This window comes from Anomaloglossus baeobatrachus, chromosome 1 (assembly GCF_048569485.1).
Source record: "Anomaloglossus baeobatrachus isolate aAnoBae1 chromosome 1, aAnoBae1.hap1, whole genome shotgun sequence".
Lineage (NCBI taxonomy): Eukaryota > Metazoa > Chordata > Amphibia > Anura > Aromobatidae > Anomaloglossus > Anomaloglossus baeobatrachus.
This window is the reverse complement of record NC_134353.1, coordinates 837,184,742-837,203,984: the sequence shown is the minus strand read 5'-3', so window position 1 is coordinate 837,203,984 and position 19,243 is coordinate 837,184,742.

Below are 19,243 nucleotides of genomic sequence, written 5' to 3'. Positions count from 1 at the left end.
CAGCTTCTTTTGCCTACATGTCCTATAAAGTATTCAGATTTGCTATGTACATAACAAAACCCATAATTATGTATTGTAGCATGAAAGAAAATATGAGGATGACCCTGATTTTTCTTGGTGCCCTCTATTAAAAACTTTACTGTCGTAACATTCCATGTTTTTCAATGTTACATGCTATTTTAGGTATAATTTATGAGTCACTTTTACAGCTTTGGAAACCATGTGGAAAAAGTAAGAAAGGCAGGATGGTGAATGTATTTACTACCTAAGACAAGTTCTCAAAACTTAAGAAATAACTTTCTTTCCAATTTCCAACTAATGCAAACATGGGAAAGTTTTGCTAGAATGTCTAGTAAGTGTTTACACATTGCTTGCTTATTTTAGAATGATCATCTCTTACCGATCCTTGTTGCAGGAAAAACCCTGTCCTCAAACACTGTGAATCACACAACCCAATATTAAAATCATGTTAACATTAAATGTGAGTATTCCTCACAACTTGGGTGATATTATTCATCATTAATGTCCTTCTACAACATGTTTTACAGAAAATTTTAGGCCTCTATATTAGGTTCAGGCAGAAATTATATGCAAATTGCATCTTTGGTTAGGAAGAGGACTTAGACGCCTGTCACACTAAACGACAGCGACAACGACGTCGCTGTTACGTCACCATTTTCGGTGACGTAACAGCGACCTTGTAAGTCGCTGTTATGATCGCTGCTTAGCTGTCAAACACAGCAGAAGCAGCGATCATAAGGTCGCTGTGCTACATGTTCAGAGAGCAGGGAGCCGCGCTTAGCGCTGGCTCCTTGCTCTCCTGCAGCACACATCGGGTTAATTAACCCGATGTGTGCTGCAGCTACATGTCACAGTTCAGAGAGCAGGGAGCCGCGCTTAGCGCTGGCTCCTTGCTCTCCTGCAGCACACATCGGGTTAATTACCCGATGTGTCGCGGGCGGGGAGGAGGGTGTCAGCACACCGCGCTCACCCCTTCTGCTCGGGTCCGGCAGTTGCTCCTGGTGGCTCGAGCTGCGGGCCGGATCCCGGGGTGTCTCGAGCGACACTCCTCGCCCGTGAGTGAAAAGGGGGTGTTTGTTGGGATTATAGTTCGTGACGCCACCCACGGTTGTGGTGATGGCACCACCGCTGCTCAGTATGAGGGTCCCGGGGATGGTGATGGGAGCAGCCAGGTGTTGTGTTGCCCCTCCGTGGGTAGGGGTTGGTGTTCCCGGGGCCCGGTGAAGAGATGTGAAGGGTAGGGCCTGGAGGGCGCAGGGACGCGGGGGCAGCGCTATGCCTTGCGGCACTGTGGTACTCACTCAGCCTGAGACACGGACACAGTTTGTACGGTAAACCAACGGCTGGTAGGACGGTCCCACAGACGGTTGCACCTGCACTCCCGGTAGGTGACGGTGACGTCTCTCTTCCTTGCACCTGTTTGACTGATGGTAGCGGTGGATTCCCTCCGGTTACCCGCTCCCCGACTGCAATCTGGGCCGGAGGAGCTCTACACTTTGCCCGCAGGCGCTGGCCCTGGGGAAACTGGTGCCTTGGCGGTGGCGGTGTCTCCCCGTTAATGGTCGGGCTGTTGCCGTCAATCGGGACTTTGTTGCTGGGGGATCTGCGTCCCCTTCGCTGACGGATTTGGAAAATTGGGCGACTCCTAGCCTTGCCGGGGTCCGAGAGGCCCCTGCCCTGGTGCTGACTGTCCTTCGGAACACTGCTCCAGACCACCGGGCACACAGCCAACGGGGTCCTTCCAGGAACTTCCGAACTGTCCCACTCCGGACAGTCACCGCCGTCGCTGACCTTGCTGTTCTAGCCCTACACACAGCTGGGCTCTCAGGCTTCTCCTTCTCTCTGCTCTGTCACCACTTCTTGCTTTCCTCCTTTTCCACTTTCCTTTCTTTCACTTTCACTTCTGGTTGTTTCCTCTAGCCCCTGCCTGGGCTACTCTGCTCTTCACTCAAGCTCCTCCTGAGCTAATCTGCTCTCTTGCCCTCCCCGGGCTAAACTGCCTGGTAACTTCCTGCCTCCAGAGTTGTGAGCTCCTTGGTGGGCGGAGCCAACCGCCTGGCCCACCCCCTGGTGTGCATCTCAGACTCCTGGAGGGAGGCAACAAGGATTTCTGGTTAGCAGATGTGCCTACCTGGAGTGTGGGGTGTAGTGGTGTTGTTATCTGTGTCCCCTGGCTTGCCCAGGGCGACACATTCCCCTTTAGCAAAATGCAGACCGTCCGCGGGCTGCCGTCCTACACCGGTTTTATTTTTCTGTAAAAAGGGGATAACAGGGTTAAACAAAACATAAGCATAACATTTTTAATCAACTCTTCCCAAGACGGGAGGCACATTTTACTTTTAACGTTGCAACGGTGTACGGTCACGGTTTCCGCTCTCTCCCACCCAAGCAACCTGGCCCTGATGCTGCCCCTAAAACCCAGGCAGCACCCCTTGACCCACAGTCCAGCCCCATGTCACCCGAGCGGGATCTGTCCTTCCCCTCCAGAGGGTAGCCACCGGTCCCTTTGGTGGCTGGGCCCTGGCCTGCTCTGCTCAGGGCCCTCCCTCCAACCTGCCTCTCCGGAGGCGGCATTGCGGAAACGGTAACGGTACCCAACATATTTACAAGCCACTAACGTTTGTGGTTGCCCTGCAGAGTTCACGGGCTTGTCCATGGATAGTTCCCATGCATTTTAAACGGTCCCCACGGGGACAACGGTGCCGGCTCCTGCCGGTTGCAAATCACTGCAGCAAATCAGGTGAAAACTCGGTTCAATCAGTGTTTTTCATTTTTCAAAACTTTCAACTTTTTCAAACAACAAGCAGGTGGTCCCAACGGGGACTGCTGCAGCGGGCATCCGCTGTCTTTTGCGGCTCAACAGTCCATTCTCACTCGTGGGGCTCTAGTGCCACCTTCACATGGTGCACCGCACTGGACCCCAATGGTAGCTCGCTGCAGGCGATCTTCTTCCATATACATGCGGGCATGCACATCCGCTCTACACCCCTCTCGGGCATCGATCTTCCTGCGTAGCTGCTGTTGCCGCCGCTCCCAGCCGGGAGCACTTTCTGTTTGCTCCGGTTCAGCGTGTGCGGGGGACGGACCCAGCCAGAGTCCCTCCGTGTCGGCTACGACCGGCACCTTCAGTAACGAGGGACCCCGCTGTGACATGGCCTCCTCTGCCTCCTGGCAGCTGCATCCCCGCCGTGCCTCCGGTGCATCTTTGCTGACGGCCTCAGCCTTCGGCTTCTCCCAGGGGAGTGTATCAGAATGGTCACGAGCGTCTGCTGCAGGTCGGTCCGCCGGGGCGGATTGGCAGGGTACCGCTACCGGTGGTGGTGGTAGCGGGCCTAGTGGCGGGGCAGCAGCAGCAAACACGGGTGGCGGGGGAGGTAGCAGGGCGAGCGGGTATGGACCGGGTCCCTCAGCCGCGATGACCAACCCACTAGGGGCACAGGGGCGTGGGTCACTTACCCTCCCTTCCAAGACTCCCTCCACCTCGCGTCTCCGTATGGCCGCCACCACTTCCACCATGTCGGCCTCCCACTCCTCCAGGAGGAGCTGCATGCGGACCTGCAGACGGCTGCTTAGCTGGACGGTCCGGACTTCCACCCGCGCCGCGATGCAAGGCGCGGGGACCACGGTGTTGTTGGTCGGACTCAGCATCCTTAGCAGCGGCTTCTTCCAGGAACCAGTAAATGGCCGCAGAGTCCTGGCGTCCCTGCTTCTGTAGCCGCGGCTACATGCGTCCAGCCGCCATCGCGTCCCCCTTAGCTCTTTCCGGCCCCTCCTCTCTCGGGGCGGGGTTTTGGCCTTCGCGCTTCTACTGCTCGAGAAGACGCTCGAGCGGGAACTTTTCGCGCCAAAGATGGCGGCTTCTGAAATTTTTCTGCCGGATATCTCCGGCGGTCACAAGGCGCACCTCTACCTGACGGCAGAGCGGTAAGATCCTGTTCGTGACGCCAAGTTGTCGCGGGCGGGGAGGAGGGTGTCAGCACACCGCGCTCACCCCTTCTGCTCGGGTCCGGCAGTTGCTCCTGGTGGCTCGAGCTGCGGGCCGGATCCCGGGGTGTCTCGAGCGACACTCCTCGCCCGTGAGTGAAAAGGGGGTGTTTGTTGGGATTATAGTTCGTGACGCCACCCACGGTTGTGGTGATGGCACCACCGCTGCTCAGTATGAGGGTCCCGGGGATGGTGATGGGAGCAGCCAGGTGTTGTGTTGCCCCTCCGTGGGTAGGGGTTGGTGTTCCCGGGGCCCGGTGAAGAGATGTGAAGGGTAGGGCCTGGAGGGCGCAGGGACGCGGGGGCAGCGCTATGCCTTGCGGCACTGTGGTACTCACTCAGCCTGAGACACGGACACAGTTTGTACGGTAAACCAACGGCTGGTAGGACGGTCCCACAGACGGTTGCACCTGCACTCCCGGTAGGTGACGGTGACGTCTCTCTTCCTTGCACCTGTTTGACTGATGGTAGCGGTGGATTCCCTCCGGTTACCCGCTCCCCGACTGCAATCTGGGCCGGAGGAGCTCTACACTTTGCCCGCAGGCGCTGGCCCTGGGGAAACTGGTGCCTTGGCGGTGGCGGTGTCTCCCCGTTAATGGTCGGGCTGTTGCCGTCAATCGGGACTTTGTTGCTGGGGGATCTGCGTCCCCTTCGCTGACGGATTCGGCAAATTGGGCGACTCCTAGCCTTGCCGGGGTCCGAGAGGCCCCTGCCCTGGTGCTGACTGTCCTTCGGAACACTGCTCCAGACCACCGGGCACACAGCCAACGGGGTCCTTCCAGGAACTTCCGAACTGTCCCACTCCGGACAGTCACCGCCGTCGCTGACCTTGCTGTTCTAGCCCTACACACAGCTGGGCTCTCAGGCTTCTCCTTCTCTCTGCTCTGTCACCACTTCTTGCTTTCCTCCTTTTCCACTTTCCTTTCTTTCACTTTCACTTCTGGTTGTTTCCTCTAGCCCCTGCCTGGGCTACTCTGCTCTTCACTCAAGCTCCTCCTGAGCTAATCTGCTCTCTTGCCCTCCCCGGGCTAAACTGCCTGGTAACTTCCTGCCTCCAGAGTTGTGAGCTCCTTGGTGGGCGGAGCCAACCGCCTGGCCCACCCCCTGGTGTGCATCACAGACTCCTGGAGGGAGGCAACAAGGATTTCTGGTTAGCAGATGTGCCTACCTGGAGTGTGGGGTGTAGTGGTGTTGTTATCTGTGTCCCCTGGCTTGCCCAGGGCGACACAGATGCGTACTGCAGCCACATGTCACAGTGCAGGAGCCGGCACTGGCAGCAAGAGCGGAGGCTGGTAACCAGCGTAAACATCGGGTAACCAGGGAAAGGTCTTCCCTTGGTTACCCGATGTTTACGCTGGTTACAGCTTACCGCAGCTGCCAGTGCCGGCTCCTGATCACTTCATTTCGTCGCTCTCTCGCTGTCACACACAGCGATGTGTGTGTCACAGCGGGAGAGTGACGACCAAAAAATGAAGCTGGACATTCAGCAACGACCGGCGACCTCACAGCAGGGGCCAGGTCGTTGCTGGATGTCACACACAGCGACAGCGACGGGACGTCGCTGCAACGTCACAGAAAATGGTGACGTAGCAGCGACGTCGTTGTCGTCGTCGTTATGTGTGACACCAGCTTTATACTCTAGTGTCACCTATTGGTTGTAAAAAGCCTAAAAGACAATATTGACTCTTTAACAAACCTTACCATATGACTAAGGATAAAAGCCAAACCAGAAGGTCAATATGCAGTTGTCGCGGGCGGAGGAGGGGACGCTGCGCTCTCCCACTGCTCGGGTCCGGCCGCTGTTGCTATGGCTGCTCGGTGGTGGCTCGAGCGGTGGGCCAGATCCCGGGACTCGAGCGGCGCTCCTCGCCCGTGAGTGAAAAGGGTGGGCATTGATTGTGGGGATTTGATATTGTCCGTGACGCCACCCACGGTTGTGGTGAGATTGGTGACACCACCGCTGCTCTGGACGGGGATCCTGGGAGCGATGACAGGGAGCAGCCTGGATGTTAGTTCTCCCCTCCATGGGTAGGGGGTTGGTTGTCCCGGGGCCCGGTGATGGGGGTAGGGATGGATGGCAGGTGGGTTACGGGGCCTGGCGAGGTGCAGGGTCGCGGGGGCAGCGCTGTGCCGCACGGCACGGTGGTACTCACTCAGCCAATGATGTACACAGAGTCTCCGGTAAAACAAACGGCTGGATGGACGGGTCCCACAGACGGCTGCGGTGTTTCTCCTCCCGGCAGGTTGATGGTGACTGCCTTTCCCTGCACCTGTGTAACATGTACGGTTCCAATGGGTTCCCACCGGTAACCCGCTCCCCAGCTTGGATGGGTGCTGAAGGAGCCCCTTTTGCCCGCACGCTCTGGCCCTGGGAACTTTAGCCTAGGCGGTGACTGTGTTTCCCTCTCTCAGTTGGACTGTTGCCTTCTGTCGGGACTTGGCTGCTGGGAAACCCAGGAGGTTCCCTTCGCTAACGGATTTGACAAATTCACGGCGACTCCTAGCCTTGCCGGGGTCCGTAAGCCCCTGCCGGATGGTGCTGGCTTCTCTTTGCATACCGGTCCGGTACCGCCGGGCCACCACCCATCCACGGTCCTTACGGCTAGCTCCAATAGGCCTCTTCTGCAGACGGTCACCACCGTCTGCCAACCTTGCTGATCCGTCCGGGCCACACACCCGGACCAACTTCAGGCTTCTCAACTGCTACTTCCCTCCTTCCACTTTCACTTCCAAACCTAATCTGCCTGCTTTTCTCGCCTCCAGGACTGTGAACTCCTCGGTGGGCAGGACCAACCGCCTGGCTCACCCCCTGGTGTGAACATCAGTCCCTGGAGGAAGGCAACAAGGGTTTTTGTCTGACTTAGGTGTGCCTGACCGGGAGTGTGGGGTGTGTTGGTGTAGTGCTTGTGACGTCCTGGCTTGTCCAGGGCGCCACACAGACAATGTTTCTGGGTGTTACTCCTTTGTCAGTACAAAGCATGAGCATCTAATTTGACTGTATGAGAGGTTTCTGACGGGGATCTAAGGGCTAATTTTTCTCCATGTGGAGAGTAATATACCTGGCATGCCAGAGTAAGGAGGCTTGTAAGCCATGCAGGGCTCCTTTATGAAATTAGATATGCAATTTACCCCTTCAGAGGAAGAAAACTTGAACTCTACTGCCACCTTAAAGAGGGAAGGCTTGTTAAAGGGTTGATATGGTCTTATAGGATTGCTACTTCCAATAGGTGACACTAAAGTTCACTAGAGTTCATGTCATCTACCTCCCTGAAGAGACAATTTGTATATTTAATTTCCCAGAGGAGCACTGCATATAAGCCTCCTTACAATGGCTTGCGAGACATGTCACTCTGCACAAAGAAAAATGTTACCACTTAGACCCAAGCAGAAATCAATTTATTCAAAGTAAATATTTGTGTTTACTAGAGATGAGTGAATCTTTTGAAATTTGAATTTGCCGGGTTCACCGAATTTTCCCAAAGATTAGTTTGGCACCAATCAAATAATTATAAAGACTGAGGGGCACGTGGCTGAGCATGAAAATGGCTGTTGAGTGGTCATACACTCTATTGTTTTCTCCTAAGGATAAGAATTTTTTTTAAATAAAAGTTTTTTTCATACAGTTTGGTTAGTGCTCCATTTCATTGTCAACTATTTTTAATTAAAAAGCCTCTAATTGCCAAAAAATACATATAAAACTGTAGAGAGTAAGCACATACTTTTTAATGTCCAAATAACATCAATCTTGCCCGGGGAAAACAGCTAGCAGGTGTCAGGTTTTTCTGTTTATCCTTTTGGGGCTTTTTGCCCTTTTCCAAGATGGTGTCCCATGCTTCATTCTTCTCCATGTGTTCTGCATTCTCTTGCCTTTTTAACTCCAGTCCAGCCTCTAGTCCTCTGCTTGAGTATTCTGCCTTGTTTCCTCCTAGTGGTGTCTCAAGTTTCTCCATCTACCCCAGCAAAGTCTGTGTGACTCGCCTGTTGCAGCTCATTAGAGGTTCTGCCAACTTCTGCCCTCCTGTTGCTTCCTGCTTCTGAAGTCTAGCCCCTGCTGCGGTTCTTGCCTGATCTGCCTTGTTTTCATGTAAGCTGGAATGCTCTGCTACTTGTTTTTTGGACACTTGCAAATTGCTCTGCTACTTGTTTTTTGGACACTTGCAAATTGCTCTGCTACTTGTTTTTTGGACACTTGCAAATTGCTCTGCTACTTGTTTATTGCACTTGTTTGTTTATCACGTGTGTTACAATATAAACTTTATTATCACCTATAAACTGGGTTCAGTTGTGTAATTGCTCCACGCAAAGAGATTCCTGAGTAATCCATTATAATTGTTACAGTAGGGCACTTTTCCATTTGCGATTTTTATGGGCGAGTGCGATCCGATAAAAAATTGGATTGCACTCACACCAGTGTTAATCAATGAGACAGTTTCATCTGTCCCGTTTTTTCTCCACATGAATCGGGCTCTTGGTGCAGTCACAGCATGCTGCGATTTGCACTGAGTATTGGCTCAAGTGTGTGTAAAATTGCACTGCACGTGTCGCGGGCGGCGGGGCGCTGCACTTGCTGACGCTCGGGTCTGGCACTGCTGCTCGGTGGCTCGAGCGGTGGGCCGGATCCGGGGACTCGAGCGGTGCTCCTCGCCCGTGAGAGAAAAGGGGGGTGGTTTGTTTGGGGATTTAGTCCATGACGCCACCCACGGGTTGTGGTGAAGATGGACACCACCGCTGCTGATAACAGGGATCCCGGGAGCGATGGTAGGGAGCAGCTGGGATGTTGTTTTTTCCCCCTCCGTGGGTAGGGGTTGGTGGTCCCGGGGCCCGGTGGTGAGGCGGGGAGGCAGGGTCGGTGAGGTGCAGGGTTGCAGGGACAGCGCGGCGCAGTGCCGGATGGCACGGGTGTACTCACTCAGCAAGAGATGCACAAAGTCCCCGGTAAACCAAATGGCTGGATGGACGGGTCCCGCAGCCGGCTGCAGTGTCTCTCCCCGAACAGGTGATGGCGGCTGTCTTTCCCTGCACCTTTGTGTACTGTCTTGACTACGATGGGTCCCCAATGGTAGTCCGCTCCCCGGTGTATGGAGGCCGGAGGAGCTGGCCCTTGGGTCTCTAGCCTTTGGCGGTAGCTGTATACCCTCACGGTGCGGACGGTTGCCTTCTAACGGGTCTTTTGGTTGTTAGGAAACCCCTGGGGTTCCGGTCACACACGGATTTGACTGTTGACGGTGACTCCAAGCCTAGTCGGGGTCCGATGGCCCTGCCTGTGTGTGCTGGCTTCACTTCGCTCCCCGGTCGGTACCGGCGGGCCATCGCCCGACCCCAGTCTTATGGTTCCGCGTTGATTCACCACTCCTGCAGACGGCCACCACCGTCTGCCAACCTTGTTGTCAGTGCCTGGGCCACAAACCCAGACACTCTCCACGTTACTCCTCTCACTTCAACCTCCTCAACTAAACTGCTCCTTTTCCCGCCTCCAGGCCTGTGAACTCCTCAGTGGGTGGGGCCAACTGCTTGGCTCCGCCCCACCTGGTGTGGACATCAGACCCTGGAGGGAAGCAACAAGGGTTTTGTGTTTGGCTAGTGTTACTGTCTAATGGGGGTGGGGGTGTGTGTGTGTTACCTGTGCCGACCTGGCTAGTCCAGGGCGCCACACACTCGCATGTTATGCGACTGCAGTGTGGTGTATGCAGACACGGACAATGGAGGAGATGGGAGAAAGTGTTCCCTCCATCTTCTCCGTTCCTGTGATGTGATCACAAGATCGCATCACAGCCGCATGACCCTCGGCTGATGCACTCAGCAGAGGGTCATTAGCATATCGCATCCGATGCTCCTGCATCCGAAGCGATACGCAAGTGGAAAAGCACCCATAATCAGAGTTAATAAACAGCATATTTAACATCACATTGCTGTGTCAAACATCTTAGGCTCCTTAAATTGTATATACGGTACTATCTAAAAATTACCAAATTTTGAGGGGTAAATGAATGTATTGATGGAGTACGAGCCCTTTATGGGCAAGTAGTCCCTGACTGAGGGCCTAGGTTGGAGGAGAAGGAATGGAGCGGTGTCCGGCAGCTGTTTTGTACCAAGGGGTACATGATTAAAGTTTGTTTAAAAAAAAAAAAAAGAGGAGGGATTGTGGAATGTGGCAGGGGGCGCCCTGGTGTTAATGGGCTGGTTAGGGCTTGGGCCCCTCCCCCCTCCCCTGCATGGTGCTCACCCTATAGTTGGTGGGTTTATGGTTTAGCCCTTGGGCTTATAGGTTCCCCCACCCCCGTTTTCTTCCTCTTCCGGCATCGGCTGACGAGAGCTCAGCGCGTGTCGTTACCTCTCTCCAGTGATGGCTGACAGGGAGCTTTTGACGGTGCTGGCTGCACGCCTCCAGTCCGGCGACCCGCGCTTCAGGGAACACCTCCTGAATATCATAGGTGGTGAGGTGAGCGGCGCGCCTGCTTCTAATATTCAGCAGACTTTGGTAGAGAGGGGCAGGTGCTCGGCAAGGAGGACACGCCCCCCTTAGCGTTTGAGTCCCAGTTTCCCTGACAGGCGGCGAGGTAATGGGGGAAGTGTGAGACAGCCTCGGGCTTCCTCTGCTTCTTGCGTCGTGGCCACGCCCCCCGGAATCCCGCCCCCTGTGCAGTCTATCCCATACACGTGTGCTGCTGCAGCCCTGGCTTGTAACACTGACAGTGTTATTAGCTCACGGGCCACACATAGTATGGAGGAGGCACAAACAGCTGCAGTGCTGGCATTGGGCTCAGTCACTGTACAGCACATTACTATGGGAAATTCTGCACAGGCAACCTCTTCTGCAAAGGAAACATTAACCCTTCCTCCCACACAGGAGCAAGAAACTGTACAGCAGGGGTCCACAGTGATAACTACTCCACCTCCCCCATCGGCCGAGTTTTACAGCAGAGCAGCCCCAGGCGAGGGGTCTCCGGTTCAAGGTGCAGGGGAGCGGAGGTACCGCAGGAGGGATCACTCCAGGTCTCGCTCTCGCGCCACAGCTCAGGACAGGACATCGGCGTCAAACTGCAGGCGCTGCAGCAGGCACAGATCTAGATCATCAGGAGGAAGCAGCAGGTCCCGTCGCTCACATTCGTCGAGGTGGAGGTCGCCTTCAAGCAGCTCCGCAGGGTCGGTGCAGAGAGGAAGACATAGGTCGTCGATGTCGGCCAGTGGGCCGTTCCGCGAGGCATCACAAGCCAGCGCGGTGCCGCTTTCCCTGCATGGGCCCACGCCGGTTCCAGCGTCTGGAGATGGTGAGTTTAACTATGCTGGGGCTTGGGGTACGGGGGATAGTGAGGATAGTTTAGCATCAGCGGTGAAAGCGCTGTTAGCAAGGTTAGCCTCCAGTGACCCCCCCTCCCCCTGCCCCTGTGGTTTCACAGTCAGAGAGTTTAACCCGGGCTTCAGTTCATAAAGAAGCTTTTTTCTGTGGAATAAGTCCCTTAGGTTCACATTTGGAGGATGACACTAAAGCTAAAATATGGGCGAACCAATATATAGATATTTGGTCTCTGGTGTCTGTTGATCAACACACGATCGACAGAGAGCGGAGACCAAACACGGACAGGTGGATTGACAGAAAACCAAAGGTAGCCAGAACAATGGGTAATTGGTTGCAGGCATTCTCGGTGCTGGGTCACGTAATGGGTCAAAAACACCCAGAGCGCTGTTCCGAGCTTTTTGCGTATATGGATTTGATTTATAACGCTTACAAATCTCACGGCGGTACAGCCTGGCACCGCTATGACGAGGAATTTCGCAGGCGTCTCGCCTTGCAGCCTGAGATAGGTTGGGGAGTAAAAGCAACAGATGTGTGGCTGCGTTTAATGATGTCACAGAGGCCTTTTCAGCCGGCGGCCGCCCCCCCAGCATCCCACGGTCAAGGGGGAGCGGCCGTGCGTAGACCGGGGGTATGCTGGCTGTTTAACGAGGGCCACTGCCGTTTCTTTGGCCTTTGTAAATACAGGCATGAGTGTTCCTCGTGTGGCGGGCAGCATGCCGCGTCAAAGTGTACAAAACCTGGCAGACAGGTCCGCCCGGCAGGTGCAGTTGAAGGAAAAGACCCCGGTGAAAGTGGGAGAGATGGGGCCATGGTTAGACCAATACCCCAATAAGTCCGCAGCGGCATGCCTACGAGTAGGATTTACTTACGGTTTCTTTATTCCGTTCGTATTCTCTAGCTGTCCGATGTTTTCAAGGAACCTGAAGTCTGCCGTTCAATACCCCCAGGTGGTAGCAGATAAGATTGCAAAAGAACTCGCTTTGGGTAGGGTAATGGGACCGTTCAGTTCCCCTCCTTTTTCAAACTTGAGAGTGTCACCCATAGGTGTGGTACCTAAAAAGGAGCCGAACACGTACCGCCTTATCCACCTCTTGTCATTCCCGAGGGGTTCTTCGGTGAATGATGGGATAGCTAAGGATGAAGTCTCGGTATCATATGTATCGTTTGATAGAGCAGTTGCCCTCCTTAGGGAAGCGGGGGAAGGTGCTTACATGGCAAAGTCTGACGTTGAATCAGCGTTCCTGCTTCTCCCGGTCCACCCTGACTGTTATCACCTACTGGGCTGTCATTTTGGTGATGCATTCTATTACGATACATGTTTGCCGATGGGTTGCTCCATTTCTTGTTTTTATTTTGAGTTGTTTAGCACTTTTCTGGAGTGGGCTGCTCGCTATGAAGCGGGATCTAGAGCAATCATTCATTACTTGGATGATTTTCTTTTCGTTGCACAGGACAGTTCCAGGTGCAGTTATCTTTTGAATTCTTTTTGCTCCCTAATGCAACGCTTTGGAGTTCCCTTGTCATCAGAAAAGACCGTGGGTCCAGCTCGGTGCCTAACCTTTCTGGGCATCGAGCTGGACTCTGTTCAAATGGTTTTTCGCCTTCCACCCGATAAGATCAGTAAATTGCTGGGTTTGGTCAAGGGTTTTTTGGCGGTTTCCAAGGTCACCTTGAAACAAATGCAGTCACTGTTAGGCATGTTGGTGTTTGCGTGTCGTGTCATGCCTATGGGCAGAGTGTTTTCTCGGCAGTTGTCATTGGCAACGAGAGGGGTGTCCAGGCCTGAGCACCGGATTCGGGTTACTAGAGCAATGAAGGCGGATTTGGAGATATGGCGGGTTTTTCTGGAGAGCTACAACGGCCGGACGTGCTGGCAGGCGGAGGAAGTATCTAACAAGGAATTGGCATTATTTACGGATGCAGCAGGTTCCACTGGGTTTGGCGCCATTTTGGGTAAGGAATGGTGTGCTGCTCGGTGGCCCCCTGAGTGGTTGCAAGGTGAGCTGTGTAGAAACCTTGCCTTCCTTGAACTTTTTCCAATAGTGGTGGCCATAGAACTGTGGGGCTTTGAGCTGAGCAACAAGAGGGTTAGTTTTTGGTCTGATAATATGTCAGTCGTCCAAATGCTGAACAGTTTGTCATCCAGCTCCTTGCCGGTTTTGTCTTTGTTACGTCATTTGGTTCTTCGCTGCCTTCAACACAATGTGTTTTTTCGTTCTAGGCATATACCAGGTGTTCAAAACCAATGCGCTGATGCTCTTTCTCGTTTCAAATGGCAGGAGTTCCACAGTTTAATGCCGGAAGCATGCAGGGTGGGCAAACCCTGCCCCCAGTTGGTGTGGGACATGGTAACGAAGGAATGATGTCCCTGGTCAGAGCGTCAGTTGCAGAATCCACCTGGAACTCATATGGTAAGGCGTGGAGGGAGTGGTGTGTCATGGCGGGGGAGAACCCCGAGGTCCTTCCCCCGGCTCGGCTCCGCGAGCTTGTGGTGGGTTTTTTGCTTCATCTCCGGGAAAAAGGCATTCCATACTCATCGGCGGTTAAAAAGGTGTCGGGTATTAGCTTTCACCTACGGCTGAGGGGAATGACGGATGTAACAAAGATCTTTCTCGTGCAGCAGGCACTAAAGGGTTGGAGGAAGCAGCATGTGCGGCGTGAGAATCGACGGCCGGTGTCGTATGAGCTGATGGGTCAATTGATCGGGGCTTTGGGATCTGTGTGCACGGACCCTTTTGAAGTGTCGCTTTTTAGTGCGGCTTTTTGTTTAGCCTTTTTTGGCGCGCTGCGGGTAGGGGAGTTGGTATCAGTCTCAAAATTGCGTCCTGGTGGCCTTTTGCACAATGACGTAGTGGTAAGCAATGGCACGGTTCAGATGAGAATTCGGCGTTCAAAGACAGACCAAGGAGGCCTGGGTTCTTGGGTAGTTTTGCAACCAGTACGGGGGCACACGTGCCCACTGAGAATAATCACGGAATATTTAGCATGTCGAACTGAGGGTCAGGTCTTTTTATCCCATATTGATGGGTCCCCTTTAACGCGTTTTCAATTCATTTCGGTTTTGCGGAAATGTTTAGCGGTTGTTGGGGTTCCACCAGGAGATTTCGGGACTCATTCATTCAGAATTGGAGCAGCGACAGAAGCGTCCAGAGCAGGGTTGTCGATAGGTAAAGTGAAGCAGATTGGCAGGTGGAAATCGGACTGTGTAAATAGTTATGTTCGTCCGGAACTTTTGGTCTAATGGTTTTTCTTCTACAGGTCACCGTCGCCCAAACGTGTGGCTGATTGGCCATTCATACATATTTTGGGCATCACAAAGAGCGGCGTGCAGACCCGGTGGAAAAGAGCTCGGGCTACGGGACATCGATGTGTATTGGAGAGGGACCCGTGGGCTGGTATGGAACCAGGTGTTGCTAGAGGCAATGGAAATCAGCAGGGTTGCACGGCCACCGACCATTTTAGTAATTCATGCTGGAGGTAATGACCTCTGTTTTCTAAAGATGGCTGAATTGATGACCTTAATGCGGGCGGATCTTGAGAGAATCATCAATTTTTTTCAGCGAGGTCATTTTAGTTTGGTCGGAGTTGATTCCCAGGGTCGTATGGCAGGGTGCAAGGGATGCGGAGGCAATAGAGTGGTCTCACCGCACGATTAATTGTCGTCTATCACGTTTTGTGCGGTCCAAGTCTGGGGTGGTGATCTGTCATAGGCAACTGAAAGGGGATAATCGGCGGTTAATGGGAACAGATGGTGTCCACCTAAATGAGATAGGCTTGGACATATTTTTGTCAGGCCTTCAGGACGGGGTCGAGCAGGCGCTGTTGTTGTTACGTGGCGGTCGGGGCTTGGTGTAGGGGTACACAAGCCCCTTCATGGCGGTATTTTCAACAGTTAAGGGACCGAGGACGCACATGCCCTCCAGGAGCTGGAGGGGCAACCGTTTCGGTTCAAAGAGAGATGTCACTCACGTGTTGAGTGGAAGTTGGTTAAAACAAGTTTAAGGTTAAAATAAAGCTGTGGCCGACCCCATCCACTAAAGGTTATGAAGTTGTAGTTGTTATTTCTGCGCCGGGACACATGAGTACGGGTTGTGAGCTTTTTCATGTCATCAGTCTGATGGAGTACGAGCCCTTTATGGGCAAGTAGTCCCTGACTGAGGGCCTAGGTTGGAGGAGAAGGAATGGAGCGGTGTCCGGCAGCTGTTTTGTACCAAGGGGTACATGATTAAAGTTTGTTTAAAAAAAAAAAGAGGAGGGATTGTGGAATGTGGCAGGGGGCGCCCTGGTGTTAATGGGCTGGTTAGGGCTTGGGCCCCTCCCCCTCCCCTGCATGGTGCTCACCCTATAGTTGGTGGGTTTATGGTTTAGCCCTTGGGCTTATAGGTTCCCCCACCCCCGTTTTCTTCCTCTTCCGGCATCGGCTGACGAGAGCTCCCCACCCACCCTCCCTGTTTGTGGTTTCAATTTGCTAACGATTATGATACAAGTCACAGCAGGCGGTATTTTCAACAGTTAAGGGACCGAGGACGCACATGCCCTCCAGGAGCTGGAGGGGCAACCGTTTCGGTTCAAAGAGAGATGTCACTCACGTGTTGAGTGGAAGTTGGTTAAAACAAGTTTAAGGTTAAAATAAAGCTGGGGCCGACCCCGTCCACTAAAGGTTATGAAGTTGTAGTTGTTATTTCTGCGCCGGGACACATGGGTACGGGTTGTGAGCTTTTTCATGTCATCAGTCTGCTGTTGCTTATAGACAGGCAATGTAAATGGAAGGAGTCATAACATTTTCACATGGCTGCGTGCAACAATTTCCCTTGTTTGAGAGTATAAAAAGCCTTCCACTTTGCTAAGATAAGTAGTAGTAGCTTTTTCATTAGCGGTTAAAAATTATTTTTTTCATTAGAGAGACAAAACTTCTGAACTGTACTGTTTTGAATGAGAAGAAATAATGGCCACTCAATTGTAAGTAAAAAAAATACCTTTTTTGGGGTCTCCAACTGGTTTACTACTTTAGAAATTATTAAACACTCCTTAGGCTTTTTATTAAGCTATCCCCAAATGACTCCCTTTTTTCTGGGAAGGTCAAGAAGTTATAACTTCTCTATCAAGAGTGAGAAATTTTCCGTTTTGGGTTCTGCAACCTTATTAAGCCTTCCAAAAATGATCCCCTTTTTCCTGGAGACAAACAAGAATACTGTTTTAAACATGAAGAAATTATATCCTGTTGCCATCAAGCCTTTTAAAAAAATTTGCCTATTTTGACAGCTATTTCTTGAGGGTGTAAGAATATGAGAGTAAATTTATCATCATCATTAATACTATCTAGCACTATTAAACACAGTGGGTAGCCAAGAGGTGCTTGGTTTTCATTGCTGTGGGGTGCCCATGGCAGGAGCAGCAAGGTAGAGAGGGAAAGGCTTGGTAGTTTAGGGCCGCAGTTGTTCTACAGTACAGATGACATGACACAACAAGCAGATACTCAGCAGAGTATGGTGAATTGGCACTTGCAGCAGCAGAACGGTGTGGCCGACAGTCAATGGACAGTCAGACGGGCAGAGAATGGTATGGTGGATTTAATCATTGGCATCAGCCATTGATGCATGAAAGTCTGCACTGATGCACAACTGCTTCATTTTGTCATTTTGACAAGTATTAGGTTTTACATGATTATGACACATAATCTGGTTCACTTCTGTGTGAGAAATCCATTGGCTGCACTGAATACCATCACTGACATTACACTGGAGGCCTCTCATACTGGTCGCCTCACGTGGGTATCCTCATTTTGGCAGTCAGGAGGTACCCTCTTCTGGTCTGGTCAATTTCAGTCAAGAGAGCCATCTGCTGCTGCTGTAACTGCTGTGTCAGGATTTTATTAGTTCCTTGTTGGGCCTGATGCTGCTGCACCAGTTGCTTAACAAGCTTCTCTATTCTTTCAGACTGTGTTTGCAATGCTGTAGCGACCTTTACCCAGGACATTCAGTGTTTAACCTGTGATCACCTGTGCTCTTTGGGGCTTCTACCCACATTCAAACACCATTTGAATGCTCTTGTACAGCCCCTATGTCAGCAGCCGGAACTGCTGCTCTGATCTGGATCCGCGGTGGCTTGAGGGGTCTCCGGACCCAGAGGTCGTGCGGCCACTCAAAACAAAAAGGGGGTAATTGCAGGGGAGTGGTATGTGTAAAGTTCGTGACGCCACCCACAGTGTGTGGTAAGGCGGAGTACCACTGTTGCCGCTGGGAGCACCCAGTGGCGATGGGATGGTAGCCAGGTGTTTATCCCCTCCGTGGGTATGGGTATGCCCCGGGGCTCGGTGATGGTGGCGAAGGGATACCGTTGGGGAGGTAAGGGGCACTGCGTACTCACTCAGTCCAATAATGCTGACACCGACAACTTGTAAACCAAAGTTCTGAGCACCGCTGCAGCAGGAAGGGAGCACACCTGGATCCCATGCCCGTTGTTGTTGCTTGTTAGCCTGTGAGTTTTTCCTTGGCACCTTTCTACTGATTGGCCCCTGTAGTGTAGAACTAGTTGGGTCCTGCTCACCCGTATGGCTAACAGAGTGAGCTTGCTCTCAGGGTTCACGTTTGGGATTTTCTGGACTGTGCATTGGGGAAGTCCTATCCCCCTCGTTGCGCTAGTACCTCGATTTTGGACCGGGTGGAGAACGAATCTTGAAGGCTCCGTCCTCCTCGGGTGAATTACCAGGACGCTTGAAGCTACTTCCCAGCCTAGGGTCCACGTACCCCGACATGCCCTGGCCCCTGCCCGGAGATGGCACAATGCCGCCGGCTGCCCTCCTCGGCAGTTCCGTGCCCCTTGTCACGATCCCTTGCGACCGGGGTTCCAGCTTCTACCAGGCCCAGACCACCGTCTGCCACCAGGTATTCTCAAGGAGCCCAGCTTCTAACCTCCTCCAACCGTCCTGTGACCTCTCCTCACGAGAGTCACCACTCACATCCTCTTGACCTCTGCCCTTGAGATTCACTTCACAACTAACTGCTCCTGACCCTCCCAAACCAACCCCCCAAGTGGGCAGCCCTATTTCCTTCAGGCTACCCATTGGTGTGTCTGGTGGGTGTGGTGCAGAGTGTTCCTAGGATTTTTGATTGGCTTGTTCTTAGCAACATCAAAGGCCAGGGACCCATAACCAAGGAGGATGCGGATACTGTGCAGAAGGGCAGATTGCAAAATACCCTGTGGTGACCTGATAGGCCAGGGCATCACACTCTCAGTTAGGCATTAGTTAGCATTCACACAGGCAATGTAGTTGGGTTCAAACATGTGCAGTTTTATTGATTTCATTAAACTCTCAGGATTCAACAACCAAAAACGGCCTCTTCTGGCACAAAGGATTAACAGCAAATAAATAGTTATTTTAGCAAGCACATATATTATTATTATTATTATTATTATTTATTATTATAGCGCCATTTATTCCATGGCGCTTTACAAGTGAAAGAGGGTATACGTACAACAATCATTAACAGTACAAGACAGACTGGTATAGGAGGAGAGAGGACCCTGCCCGCGAGGGCTCACAGTCTACAGGGAATGGGTGATGGTACAATAGGTGAGGACAGAGCTGGTTGCGCAGTGGTCTACTGGGCTGAGGGCTATTGTAGGTTGTAGGCTTGTTGGAAGAGGTGGGTCTTGAGGTTCCTCTTGAAGCTTTCCACGGTAGTGGAGAGTCTGATGTGCTGAGGTAGAGCGTTCCAGAGTATGGGGGATGCACGGGAGAAATCTTGTACACGATTGTGGGAAGAGGAAATAAGAGAGGAGCAGAGAAGGAGATCTTGTGAGGATCTAAGGTTGCGTGCAGGTAGGTACTGGGAGACTAGGTCACAGATGTAGGGAGGAGACAGGTTGTGCATGGCTTTGTATGTCATGGTTAATGTTTTGAACTGGAGTCGTTGGGCGATGGGAAGCCAGTGAAGGGAT